Source organism: Lissotriton helveticus, chromosome 1_1 (assembly GCF_964261635.1).
Source record: "Lissotriton helveticus chromosome 1_1, aLisHel1.1, whole genome shotgun sequence".
In the NCBI taxonomy this organism is placed as follows: Eukaryota; Metazoa; Chordata; class Amphibia; order Caudata; family Salamandridae; genus Lissotriton; species Lissotriton helveticus.
Window position 1 is genome coordinate 1,275,747,924 of NC_136057.1, and position 14,265 is coordinate 1,275,762,188.

Consider the following 14,265-nt stretch of genomic DNA (forward strand, 5'->3'; position numbering starts at 1 on the left):
ACCAAGTGAAAGAATCTGTGTTTCCGCTTTCCTCAACATAATGTATGACAAGTTGATCACTGTATTTTCCACTGCTTCTTCATCTACTTTGCTTTGCGATTCCATCTTCCTCTCGTTACTTTTTTGAAAGGCTTGCTTGCGTTGGCGACAGCACCGTCTCCTTGCGCTGCGTTTGATGTTTGCTCTCCTATTTTTTGTGGCGCTTTTCGATTCCGGGGCCTCAGGGTGTCTCTCCTGTCCTGGAACAGGCAATCCACTTCCTACGCCAGGGATAATTTTGTAAACCCCAAAGTTGCCTTTTCACCCCTTCCCCTTCCGTTTCGCTCTCCGTGGTTGTACTAAGATCAGAGGCGGACGTTGAGGCAACAGTGATATTACTTGAGCCACTCACATTAACTTGTTGTTTTGCCACACCAACTTTGGCCTTTACACCATCGTATTTGCACGCAAAGGTGAAGACATTGTCATTCTGATAATCGAGCTTATCACAATAAAATTTGTAAGCTTTACGCTTCTTGATGATCTCCTCATCCTTTTGCAATTAAGTTAGCAGTTCCTTTTTCATCTTAGTAATTGCTTCAGTCTCTTCCAAATTCGCAATTTCGGCGTTTAGTTCTTTAATTTTTGTCTGTAATTTGACCCTATCGCTTTCCGCATATTTAACCAAGATGCAAATTAACTTGCTGGAGGACTCTAAATTACATTCGGCCCACTCTGTTAACATGTCCGGGTCAGGACTTTCGTAGCTAGGGGCCAAAGTAATTCGTAGCCCCCTTGGGACTCTGCCAACTTCCAAGTAGCGTGACAAGGACTTGTGCTCCCACCATTTGGCCTGCTCGGAGCGCATAAGTTTCTCCAACTTTCTAAACAATTCACGTGCGCTATTATTAACCTGGGGTGCAACACCCTGTTGTAGCACTATAGGCGATCCCAATTGTACATAAGCTCTCTCAAACCAAATGACCTAATACTTTGCTGTTGTTTCGAGACGAGCTACCTATGGGGGAAAGAAGATTTTAGCGTCTATCTGGGGATATATATGTAATAGCAACCCTCCCAAGAGTCCTATTTAATTACTGTCCGTCATAGGCAAAAAGAAAAGTGCTGACGCGTTTCCAATCCCCATGTAACTTTAGGGATTATCGTCAGGGCAAAACCATGGCGTAATCTGTGAAAAATCAAAAGGAAAAATAGTTTAGGACCAATATTGACCTTCTCTTCTACATTATTCATGCTTTTGTACATGGATTATGATGTACCTGTACTTTTGATGGGGACATGCAGTCAGTTTGACTAGCCGTTTCATCTAAGCAGCCTTGGTGTTTTCAGGTACACTGACCTAAATCGTGGGGATTGGGAATTTAAGTCATCTACTTATGTACTTTCAAATGTCAGTTAAATTGACCTCTCGTGTACTTAGATTGCTTACTTGGGGGGTGCAATGTTTCAGATTGATGTCCAAGCAGGACGTGGCGCTATCAGGTTTAAAAGACTCTAGCTCCGGTACTTTTATTTCTGTAACTGCGGGGTCATGAGAGCCATATTTCTATGCCTGTAATGCCAAACACATTTAAATTACTGATCGTCTTCAAACTGATCATCATAGTATGGGCTCACAATCTTTTTACCGATATGCTTACTTGAAAAAAGCGTTGTTTTACGCCCTCGAGTGTCTACAATTACATAGCCGGTGGACTGTGAGATTCGGCATCCAGCGCCCGCGTTCTTTCTTTCGATTGCTGCAACAATAATGAAAAGATGTTTACATGGGAGTGTAAAGGAGGTAGAGGAACATGTATTCAGTGTTTGTTGGTCTCTACTGATGGATTTAATTAAGTTAAAAGCTTGTGCTCATCAGTGAACCGCGTGTTGCTGTTCCTGGATGAAACTCAATTTGCGGAATGAACCGTTGCAACATTGTAACGATGTGGTCCGTCTGGCAGCCGATCGCGTGCTGTCCTTATTCGCGCTGATTGTTAGCAGTCGTGCTAATTTAAAACTGTGCATTGGTGCTCCTTTAAAAAGTCGTAAGCGCTCGAGTACAAAATGAGATGAAATGACACTCACTGTTTGGCTTCTCGTGAGATGCTGCCCATTCTTAAAATAACATTTCAAGGACAGGAATTCTCATGGGGATGTTGATGGTGTTATGGGTATTGTAGTTTTTTTTCTTTTTTCGACTTGTCATTAATTATACTGTGGTATTGTGATCTGAGATAGACTAGTTGACTCACCTGAAACATCATTGTTGGTGGCTGATATTAGGGAGATTAAACCCTCAACTACTAGTGCATTGCTTGATTAAGCTCCGACATTTTGTTTAAACCTTTTTGACTACAATTGAATTTCAAAATTAAATATGCTTCTCTTTTCAATAATAGATTTTCAACGTTGCCTCCACGTAGTGGTTGCTTTATTCCTGATTCCGTTCATACAAAGTCTTTCTCTGAATGTTTGTTTTCTATAAAGTGTGACACCATGGGCGCGGTTAGTACCTGCTTTTTTATACGGGACCGATGTTGTACGATTCTTTGGTTGATTGGTCTTCCCAACATAAAATTTTGGGCATGGACACAGGAAGGCATAAACAGTGTTCTTGGTTTTACAATTGGTAGATTCCTTATGGGTCCATTTGATGGAATCATATGTGAATTTGTGACCTTCAATGGTGGTGCTGCATGCAGAACAATTGCCACATTTGTGATGTCCTTCAATGGGCTGCATGTTCCATTGGGTTCTTAGATCTGTCTTCTTGGTAGCTTTAGCGATATCTGTTCTGATGATTCTTTGGCCTATGATTCTGCTCTTTTTCATTGTAAACAAGGGTTTCTACATCGGGCATTCCAATTCTGTTAAGAGATGCCAATTTGTCAACACAATCTTGCGAAATTTGTTAGTGTGTGGTCCAAACGTGGACACACACACAAGTCTCTCCAACTGTGGGTTTTTAGGTCTCGCCTACGCCGCGCATGAGGGGACCTCTTGAAATCGATTCGTTTTTTCATCTAAAAACGTGCACGCTTTGCATTGCTTTCAATGGCAAAGCGTGCACATTTGGCGTTTCCCTTGTGGGAGCGAGCTTTCGCGACATCTATTTGCAATTATCTTGCAAACAGATGGTGCCCCTGCTCGCTCCCGCAGGGGAAACACTCTGTGGGTCTGTTAGTTTGGCAATTAACTATTTTCTTTTTTTTTTTTTTTTTATTATTTTTAAAAGATTTTTTAACCCATTTTTACAATGTACACCAAAATAGCACATAAGACAATCAATATACGGAGAGAAAAGAAGAGTAATAAACAAAAAGAGAAGAGCAAATCATGCAGATCAATCTCATAAAATATTAAGCGAAAAAAGAACCCAAAGTAATGCAAATACTCATATTCTTATGTGTTTTGATATTATCTGCGTACCATAATGCAACCTGGTGCAAACCTATCCTAAGCGTTATTTTCTGACTTCTTACCCATTTCTACTCGCTCCCGCCTTGAGTCTTACTCTGCTTCCAGCGAGTTAGTGGTTGCCAAATTCTTTCCCCCATCACTCTCGCCCTCCTACCCTTTCTTTCATAAATAGCTTTTTCCAGATTGTAAGTAGAAATCAGCCTTGCTATCCAGAGTTCAAAAGTGGGGGGAACCTTGTCAAGCCATGCTCTCGCGATTCCAATTCGATACACCGCTGTTACCATAAACATAAATTCTATGTGGTGCTCCTCTGTTTCGCCCGCGATTCCTAAGATTATAATATCATCTGTCAGTTTTCGTGTGATTCCCAACGAGTTTGCCAAGAAGTTCTCAATTGCCCCTTTTACTGTATGTAGTTGTGGACATTGAGCAAACATGTGGACAATATCCGCCTCTGATGAGTTGCAACGTGGGCATGTGATTCCGTTGACCCCCCCCCCATTGTGCAATTCTTGCTGGCGTGTGGTATAAAGAGTATATAGTTTTATAGTGCTGCGATTGTAATGTTGCAGAAGATAAAACTGTGTGGCCTAACTTCAAAGATGTCTGTAAGTCCTCCATGGAGGCACCCACCTTTTCCACCCATTTAGTGGCAAACTTATCTATATCGTCGGTTTTTAATGTATACAATTCGGCATAAAGCTGTCTGATTGTGCATCTATCCGCCTTCTCTATGTACTCCATAATCCTACTGAATTCGAACCCTATTGGTCCTCCTCTTTTATCTGCTAGATAACTTCTTAGTTGTAAATATTTAAAAAAATTGTTCCCTCTTATGTCATATTTCCTCCGTAAGTCCTGAAATTGTCTAATTGTCCCCTCGATGTCCATAAGATCTCCTATCTTTCTAATCCCCTTGTTATCCCATTCCTTCATAATTGAATCGCCGAATATTTCCCCTGGTAATGAATGATTATTATATAGTCGTGTGTAATGATTATATCTGCCGAACCCCAGCTTCTTTGCCACCCCTCGCCAGATTTTATAAGCCGCTTGTAAAGTCTTAAACTTAGTGTGTTTAAAATAGTTATAATCCACTGTTTTCAGCAGGCCATTCTTGGCTTCATCCCCAATAAGTGCTCTATATACATTTGTATCCTGCTCCTCAATACTCCCACCACCTAACAACCCTTGTGCGTATTGCAATGTTGCTGCCCAATAGTAAAGTCTAAAGTCCGGAGCTCCTCAACCTCCCTTCTCCCTTGGGAGAACCATGTACCGATACGCTCTTCTCGTCAGAATTTTATAAAATCTTTTGGGAGCAACTGGGAGGGGATATGCTAGAAACCCTTAGACAGGCACAGGACGGGAGCTCGATACCACGGTCATGGGCAGGCGCAGACATAATAGTGATTCTCAAAAAAGACAAGCCTCCGATGGAGCCAGGGTCCTATAGACCAATTACACTCCTAAATGCAGACACAAAAATCTTCTCAAAATCATTAGCTCAAAGACTTAGTAAAATCATAGAAGGATTAGTTAGTACTGCACAGCATGGCTTCATTCCTGGAAAAGGCACGACCCAACATACTAGGCAGATGATAACCATTCTGGATGCAGTTGAGGTATTGCGAGATCCTGTCGCAGCCATATTTCTCGATGCTGAGAAGGCCTTCGACAGGGTCTCGTGGGACTATTTATGGAGGGTTATGAAATGGTTCGGGATAGGAGAGGGATTCATTAAGGCAATTCAGGCTCTCTATGAAAACCCAATAGCCAGGATAAGAATAAATAGAAACTATACTAAGGAAGTTCAGATCAAACGAGGGACCAGGCAGGGTTGCCCAGCGTCGCCGCTGCTGTTTGCTTTATATTTAGATCCCCTGCTTAGAAAACTTGAGGCTAATAGGATTATCCACCCAGTGATACTGCACGGGAGGGAGTATAAACTATTCGCCTATGCAGACGACGTGGCCATTATAACACCAAAACCAGGGAGGGCGCTAGTTGAAATAGAGCAGGAGGCTTGGAAATTTGGCATGATTGCAGGATATTCAATTAATAAAGGCAAAACCCAGATCGTTCAAAATAAATACACAATACACCAAGACAATAGAATTGTTCCCGTAGCTACATATCTAGGGATAAAGGTGACCACTGACCTAGATAAATTAGTAGAAATTAATATGGCCCCATTACTAGATAAAGTTAAAAGGAACACCGAAAGGATTCACAACCTACACCTGACGCTCATGGGGAGAATAAATGTTATTAAGATGATTACCTTCCCAAAATTCCTATACATTTTTAGAGCGATCCCATTATTTTTTGAACAATCATGGTTTCGGAAACTGGAAGCAATACTTAATAGGCTAATCTGGGCCCAAGGGAAGGCAATTAACTATTTTCTGTGCAATGCCCCCTTCTAGTGGTGGTAAATCTGTATTAATTATCTTTCTTGGACACAAATTTTCAATAATCGTTACAACCAAGTACCCATGTGCTTGCCGAAGAAACCTGTTGTCCCCTGCTCAATAAAATCATCTCCCAAGGAGAATTTCCAAAAAACTGGAAAATGGCCTGCATTAGACCTATCCTCAAGAAAGAATCCCTCGACCCTCTTGAACCCAAACACTATCGGCCCATTTCCTGTCTGCCCCTACCTTCAAAAATCTTGGAAAAAGCTATAAATCAGGAAATAATGCGTCATGTGGAGGAAGAAAAGCTACTTGATCCATCTCAACACGGCTTTAGGCCCCTACACTCCACAGAATCAGCCCTTATTATGGGCACTGAAAAAATTCGCAAAACCATGGATAAAGGTGGGCGATCGGCCCTGATACTTTTAGACCTCACAGCGGCCTTCGACACTGTGAATCATGCCGTCCTTTTAAAAAGACTCACGTCACTCGGATTCACCGGCTCCGCACTGGCCCTTATTGCCTCCTTCCTAACCAATCGCACTAATCATCTGGTCTGGAATGGATTGCAATCCACTGAATTTTCCCTTCCGGGTGGAGTCCCCCAAGGCTCAGCACTGTCTCCAACTCTTTTTAACCTTTACGTCACTCCCCTAGCTGCCCTGATCAGATCCCACGGCCTGCAATTGGTGTCTTACGCCGATGACACACAAATCATTGTGTCCATCTCCCAATCTATCGACGCCACCGCAGAACGATTCAGGAACTGCCTCTCTCAGGTTAAGAACTGGATGTGTAACAACTTTTTAAGACTGAATACGGATAAAACCGAAGTCATCGAGTTCGGCCACAAAACTTCCATCTGGAACGACCTATGGTGGCCTCCCGAAGCAGGAACTTGTCCTCTTCCCGTAGACAAGGTCAGAAACCTTGGTTTCTTATTAGACAAAGAACTCTCCTGCAAAGCCCAGGTGAACCAAGTGACCTCAGCTTGCTTTCATAACATCAAGCTGAATCGGAAAGTCCTCCCTTACATCCCTGTCACCCTTAGGAAAACGGTAATGGGAGCCCTGGTCTTATCCCGCATTGACTACTGTAACTCCCTCTATTTGGGAGCAGGAGAAAAACAGATGTCTAAACTTCAGGCAATCCAAAATGCGGCAGCCAGAGCCCTGTTAAACATTCCCAGACGCCACCCCACATCCAAGGCGATTCGAGAGCTACATTGGCTCCCGGTCAGGCGCCGCATCCACTTCAAAGCTCTCTGCCTGGTCCAAAGATCTCTCCACGGTAACGGACCAGACGACCTCAATAACCTACTACCCAGATACATCCCCCCGCGCGCATTAAGGTCATCCACCCTTGACCTCGTCTGCCAACCCAGAATAAATAAAGCTCGGTGGGGGGGAAAGTCCTTCTCATACCAAGCGGCAAAAATCTGGAACTCATTACCCCCAACTCTTCGTGTCCAAAAATCTAAAATGAGTTTCAGAAAAGAACTAAAAACCTGGCTCTTTGTCTAGATCAACCTGCTTCTCTGCCTCTCTTGCTTCTGGATCTTTACAAATATTTCAGTCAGTCAGTCAGTCAAAAAGGGCAGCAGTATTTGATTATTTCAGGCAGTATGTCCTCAGCCGCTTCCTTTCGCTAATGGAAATGACCCTGGTCTGTTACACATGCTAAATGCCAATATTGTAAACTGGAATGCAGTTTATAAATGTAAATGTAAATGTATTTCGATTTATATAGCGCACGATTCACCCAGGGGTCTCAAGGCGCTTGCTTAGGGAACCCGTCCTGGTATTCCCCTGTGAGAGATACCCCGGCAGGGTATTCACAAGGTGAAAGCCAGGTATCCCGCCGCGAGGGGCCGTAGTGGAGATTAAGCAAGCTATTGCCCAGAGTCGCAGAGTGTGACCCCGTGAGTCGAGTAGGCACCGGAGCGAGAATTGTCGAGTCCGTGGAATTTTTGAGCCAGAGACCCGCCGAGGCGGGGAATCGAACCCTGGTCCACGGCTGATCTCAGCTTCCGGGTCTGCCGCCTCTAACCACTGAGCCACACTTCACACATATAACTGAATGTCCTTATCATCCCAACTGTTTCTCGAGATCACACTTTAAAATGACAGTCTTGAAGGTAAAGTGAACTTTATATTTTTATGGATCGTGAATCCATATCACTTTTAATTAATTTTATTGTCGGGAACCAAACAGCAGTTAGTTTAATTAAAGTCTGCTTCGAGTGGCCTGTCTGCTTGAGTACACAGTTGTTGGGAACCGAGCAGCAGTTAGTTTAATGAAAGTCTGCTTCGAGTGGCCTGTCTGCTTGAGTACATAGCCGTTGGTCTCATTTTAATCCTTTACCCACTACCATTTTTAAACATGTTCTGGGTATGTTTTGTGCGCTTACCAAAGGGACATCCTAGTCGCCTATTTGGAAACAAAATAACCTTTCCAGTGTCAACCAGAAGCATACAATTAAGGATCCCGTTGCATAATCTATGGTAGTCTTGTGTGAATGAACCTTAACCTTAGTTTGTTGGCACCGTCGCATACGATTTAACTTGTCGTAAAACAAATCGTTGTGCGCTGTTATTTTCGTTATCTTTCAGAATATTTGCAAACAAGAACCTTTGAAAAATAAGCATTCTAGATTCTTCTTGCACTTGTTACTCCAGTTTAATGGATTAGAAGTTAAGATGTGATATATTTAGGGTGAGCAGACATCCTGCAGTTTCCATGGGAGTTTTGGTTTTCCACCACTGGTCCCAACAAATTGTGGGTTTCAGACACCCAGTATAATAAAGAGGGAGAAATATTTCATTTGTTCCAATATAGAATTAGCTAGCAGGCAGAGCAGAAATAAATTAACTTAACACAGGTGGTACCTTGTGTAAATGTTTCATATATTTCCCCAAATGTCTCGTTTAATTCGTATCATTGCCATATTGCGTGTTTTCTATGTTGCTGAGCATTGTCAGATAACTCATTCAGTATCCTTCGGCCAATGAAGAATTGCAGTTCTACTTCTGTTTGTGGAATGCAATGCACCTTTTTTGATTTTTCACAATTTGGTCATCCCAGATTAAACGAATGCAATTCAAACATCACTACACAGAAAACAAGTCAAGTGCCTAGTTTATCTTCAAATGAAAAGACTCCTTTAATGATCAGACCAGACCTATCCCCCTCCCCTTTTCAGGTCACAGCCTTTTCCACACAGGGCATTGCTTTGGTGGTGTCCTTTATTGTCACAATATCAGGATCGGGAATTCCTGGATGAAGTTGTTTTTGTCTCTTGTATGAGTGCCTTGGGCATGTTTGTCATCTCAGGTTTTAATATTTTCTTCTAAAGTGAGGGAGGGTCCCATCTGGTCCTGTGGTTTCTTTTTCTTTGTGACCTTTAGGTGCCTAAGACCATGTGTAAAGGACAGCTGGTTTATACCTTGAGTGCCTCATACGTGTATCTATTTTGTGGGAAAAGATAAGAGACGACTTATGACATATGAGCCTTGGGTGAGTGTCGGAAAATGAGGCTTTTCAGCTTTTTGCATTTGTTGATGAAATACATTTTAGGTGCAGAATTTAATGGCTGTACTGCTGGTCTTACATCTGTTGTTTCCCAATATATTTTAGATGATTGACTCCAATTTGTGGGTGTTCTGTCCCCTCGCACTGTCGGGCTCCTCATCAGCGTGCTACATTATTCTCTTGCAATTTCACCCTTCTTTCTGTATGAATGTATTTCACCCTCTGATAAATCATCTACTATTGTTTCACCCACATAACACAACTTTTCTTTTTTTCTTTTTAGCGCAGTGACGCATTTGCAACACTACTAATGTAAACAGGTCACAATGTAATTCTTCTACTGGATGCATCCCATTTTGCACCTACATTCAAAGAGTACCTCATGCCACAGGGATATTATTTATGTAGATTTGTTTTGCCTCCCTGTGACTGGGAGTTACACCTGTTAATGAAATAGCCATCTTCAATTGGTGTATTTTCTTAAATACTGCACCGGTAGCCATTACTGTTCAAAGAACGTTTAACTATATAACTAACGAAGAGTCCTTCTCAAAATAATAAACACAGTTATGATAGGTCATATGTTTAGCAAGGGCCTCCTTAAATCCATTTCTTGGTCCAGGTCTGACAACTGCTCCACTAGATCAGTTTTTAAGCATACACATTCGGTATTGATGTACATGCTAACTAAATCAAGAACACACAGTTGAAGGAAGAGACCACAACTCATACCTTTTAACATCAAACCCATATAAACATTAAATGCAGAGCAACAATGAATATAGAAGGAATAGGATCGAGTGGGAAACACTAATAGCTAAGGAACAATTCTTCAGAGATTTGCGGTTAAAGTCAAAATCAAATAAAACGCCCATTTCAAATGAGCAACACACCAAATAAATGTAGGTTAAAACTTGTGACGATAATATTTTACATTGCATTAATAATCTTTTTTGCAGCCTTCTGACATTTTACCTTTAACTTGCAGGATGCTCTCTGAACTCGCCTTCATGTGCAATAGCTCACTGCAGTGCTTTAAAACTGAATAGTGCTTAATGACACATTTGCTAGCTATTATAAGCATGTTCAATTTCATTAAGGACACAGAGGCAAAGTTTATGCTTCCTAATCCCTTTACTACTTCAAAATTATAGCATGTCAAAACAAGCATTGGAATAGCCAATAGATCTCGCCTTTGGGACCTTATAAGTGTTTAGCCATGCAACAGTTGATGTTGTTGTACCAAGGATATTGTGCTGGATAACTAAACAATTATAAGGTCCCAAAGGCAAGACCTATTGGCTATGACAATGCTGGTCTTTCTTTGTGAGTAGTACTTCTCCAGGCGTGACCATGCCCTCTTTAGGGCATGTTTCAACATTTTTCTAGGATATCCTCTTTCTTTAAGTTGGTCACACAGGGTTCAAGCATTTATCATAAAGTCTTCCTCACATGCACAATTTCTCCGGCTCCCTAATAGTTGCCCATAAGGTAAGTTATCTTTCAAACTCCGCGGGTCAAAGCTTCAACAATGAAGAATTGTGTAACGATCCGTGAGTTTACGATGTAACGTTGTGCTTAATTTTTGATCATGCACAAATACTTCTACTTCAAGGAACGTGAGCGTAGTACTATTATTTGTGACAGTGAATTTAATGTCACGATGTCTCATGTTCAACCAATCATGAAATTGTTCGAGACGTTCTTCTGTGCCACTCCACAGGCACCAGACATCGTCTATATACCAGTACCATTGCGAAATAAATTTGCTAAATGTGTTGTTGTTGGTAATAAACCTGTCGTCAAACAGTGCCATAAACAATACGGCCATCTCTGGAGTATGTTGGGAAGACCAATCAACCAAAGAATCATACAACATCAGTCCTGTATATAAAAGCAGGTACTAACAGCGCCCATGGTGTCACACTTTGTGGAAAACAACCATTCGGAGAAAGACTTTGTATGAACGATGCTATCAGGAATAAAGCAACCACTACGTGGAGGGAACGTTGAAAATCTATTATTGAAAAGAGAAGCATATGTAATTTTGAAATTCAACTGCACTCAAAAGGTCTTAACGAAATGTCAGAGCTTATTCTAGCAATGCACTAGTAGTTGTGGGTTTAATCCCCCTAAAATCAGCCACTAACAGCGATGTTTCAGACGAGTCGACCAGTCTATCTCAGATCACAATACTACAGTATAATTAATAACAAGTCGAAAAAAGATTACAACACCCATAACACCATCAACATCCCCATGAGACGTCCTGTCCTTGAAAAAAACTTTTAAGAATGGGCAGCGCCGGCACAAGCGTAACCGACCGATTGCAATCTCTGATGGAGTTAGCATCTCACGAGAAGCCAAACAGTGAGTGCCATTTCATCTCATTTTGTACTCGAGTGCTTGCGACTTTTTAAAGAAGCACAAATGCACAGTTTTAAATGAGCACGACTGCTAACAATCAGGATGAATAAGGACAGCACGCGATTGGCTGCCACACGGACCGCATCGTTACAATGTTGCAACGGTTCACGCTGCAAATTGGGTTTCATCCAGGAACAGTAACACGCAGTTCACTGATAAGCACAAGCTTTAACTTAATTAAATCCATCAGTAAAGACCAAGGAACACTAAATACATGTTCCTCTCCCTCCTTTACACTCACGTGTAAACGTCTTTTCATTATTGTTGCAGCAATCGAAAGAAAGAACTCGGGCGCTTGTCGCCGAATCTCACAGGCCACTGGCCAAGTAATTGTAGCCACTCGAGGGCGTAAAAAAACGCCTTTTTCAAGTAAGCATATTGGTAAAAAGATTGTGAGCCCATACTATGATGCTCGGTTTGAAGACGATTAGTAATTTAAATGTGTGTGGCATTACAGGCATAGAAATATGGCTCTCATGACCATGCGGTTACAGAAATAAAAGTAAAGGAGCTAGAGTCTTTTAAACCTGATGGCGTTACGTCCTGCTTGGACATCAATCTGGAATATTCCACCCCACAAGTAAGCAATCTGAGTACACGTGATAGGTCAATTTAACTGACATTTGAAAGTACATAAGTAGATGACTTCCATTCATAATCCCCACTATTTAGGTAAGCATACCTGAAAACACCAAGGCTACTTAGAAGAAAGGGCTAGTCAAACTGACTGCATGTCCCCATCAAAAGTACAGGTACATTATAATCCATGCACAAAGGCATGAATAATGTAGGAGAGAAGGTCAATATTGGTCCTAAACAATTTTCCCTTTTAATTTTTCACAGATTACACCGTGGTTTTGGCCTGACAATAATCCCTAAAGTTACATGAGGATTGGAAATGCGTTGGCACTTTTCTTGTTGCCTATGACGGACAGTAATTAAATAGGACGCTTGGGAGGGTTTTTATTACAAATATATCCCCAGAGAGATGCCTAAAATCTTCTTTTCCCCATAGGCAGCTCGTCTCGAAACAACAGCAAAGTATTAGGTCCTTTGGTTTGAGAGAGCTTATGTACAATCAGTATGGACTGGTGTAATTGTTTCTAATGTTACGCACAGGTTTTTAACCTTTTTTTTTTCCACATTAATGTTTATATGTATGTTTTAACTTTCATCTAAAAAATTTACCCTTTGAATGCTTCACTGAGAATTGAAATGGTTGTAGAAAACGTTTAAAATGTGTCAAAGTAGTGAAGTAAGGAACAGTGACTAAAAGCATTGTTCCTTTGTCTGCTGAAAAAAACAGCAGCCTGAAAAATTGGAGGCCAGGTTTCTATTTTTTATAAACTTTCTAAAAGTGCCATTTGCTAAACTGTAACTTAAAAATCCATATTTAGTATAAGTTGTGATTTTGAATTATGAGTTCAGTGACACCAATTTAAAAAGGCTATCGCTTCACAATTAGGAATTCCATTTAAAGGAGATAATAAGGTAATCTGAATGTTATCCTATGGGAGAGATAGGCCTTGCAGTAGTGGAAAACAAAATTGGGAGTTGTTCACTATCAAGGCAGGTAAAACTTAAAAGTATGTGTCTTGCCTTTTAAATACATTGAACCCTGCCCTTAGGGTCATACAGGGCCCACCTTAGGTGTGACTCATATGTATAAAAAGGGAGGGTTTACAGATGGCAAGAGGCTTATCTTTCAAGGTCGAAGTGGCAGTGTAAATCTGCACATACAGGCTCTGCAATGGTTTGAGGGCTACTTAAGTGTGTGGCACAATAAGTACTGAAGGCCAACAAGCAGCATTTAATGTACAGGCCCTGGCACATTTAGTGCACTGTACTAGGGACTTATAAGTAAATTAAATATGTCAAGAGGGTCAAGCCAATATTACCATGCTAGGGAGAGAGAGAGCACAAGCACTTTAGCGCTGGTCATCAGTGATGAAGTGCACACAGTCCTAAATCCAGCACAAACAAGGTCAGGAAATGGAGGGAGGCAGGCAAAAAGTTGGGGGAAGACCACCCTAAGGCGGATAAGTCCAACAGGTACCATGACTGAAGAAAATCAAAAACTCTATACAATCACCAAGTATCTGAGCAAGGCAACACATCATATTTGTTACAGACAGAAATTAACAAATTTTTTAGATGCTCCTAAATTTCAACTAATTAGATTTAGCACGTAGGTGAAATGGTAGCAGATTTTAATAAGATGCAGCTGCAACCAAGAAAAATATCCTGCTCTTGTTTTAAGTCTTAATTTGGGAACCTTCGAGTGAAATTAGTTTGCAGAGCTCAAAACACTTTCATACATGTATGTTGCAGTTTTGTGTTGCTTGCTATTTTGACTCCAGCATGAGCATCTCTCAAAGATCAAGCGTTGAAGAAGAAATACATGTACAACTACAGTTTTCCAGCATTTGTATCTTTCTTAGATCGATTTGCTGCACTCACTCCTTTCCAGGGGAAACGAGTTCTG

At 41.3% G+C, this 14,265-nt stretch overlaps 1 protein-coding gene across 6 annotated transcripts in view; it reads right to left on the bottom strand.

Moving 5' to 3' along the window:
* Positions 1-14,265, bottom strand: part of KMT2E (lysine methyltransferase 2E (inactive)) — a 2,078,550-nt gene that overhangs the window by 1,515,044 nt on the left and 549,241 nt on the right. The gene's annotated exons all lie outside the window — the stretch shown is intronic.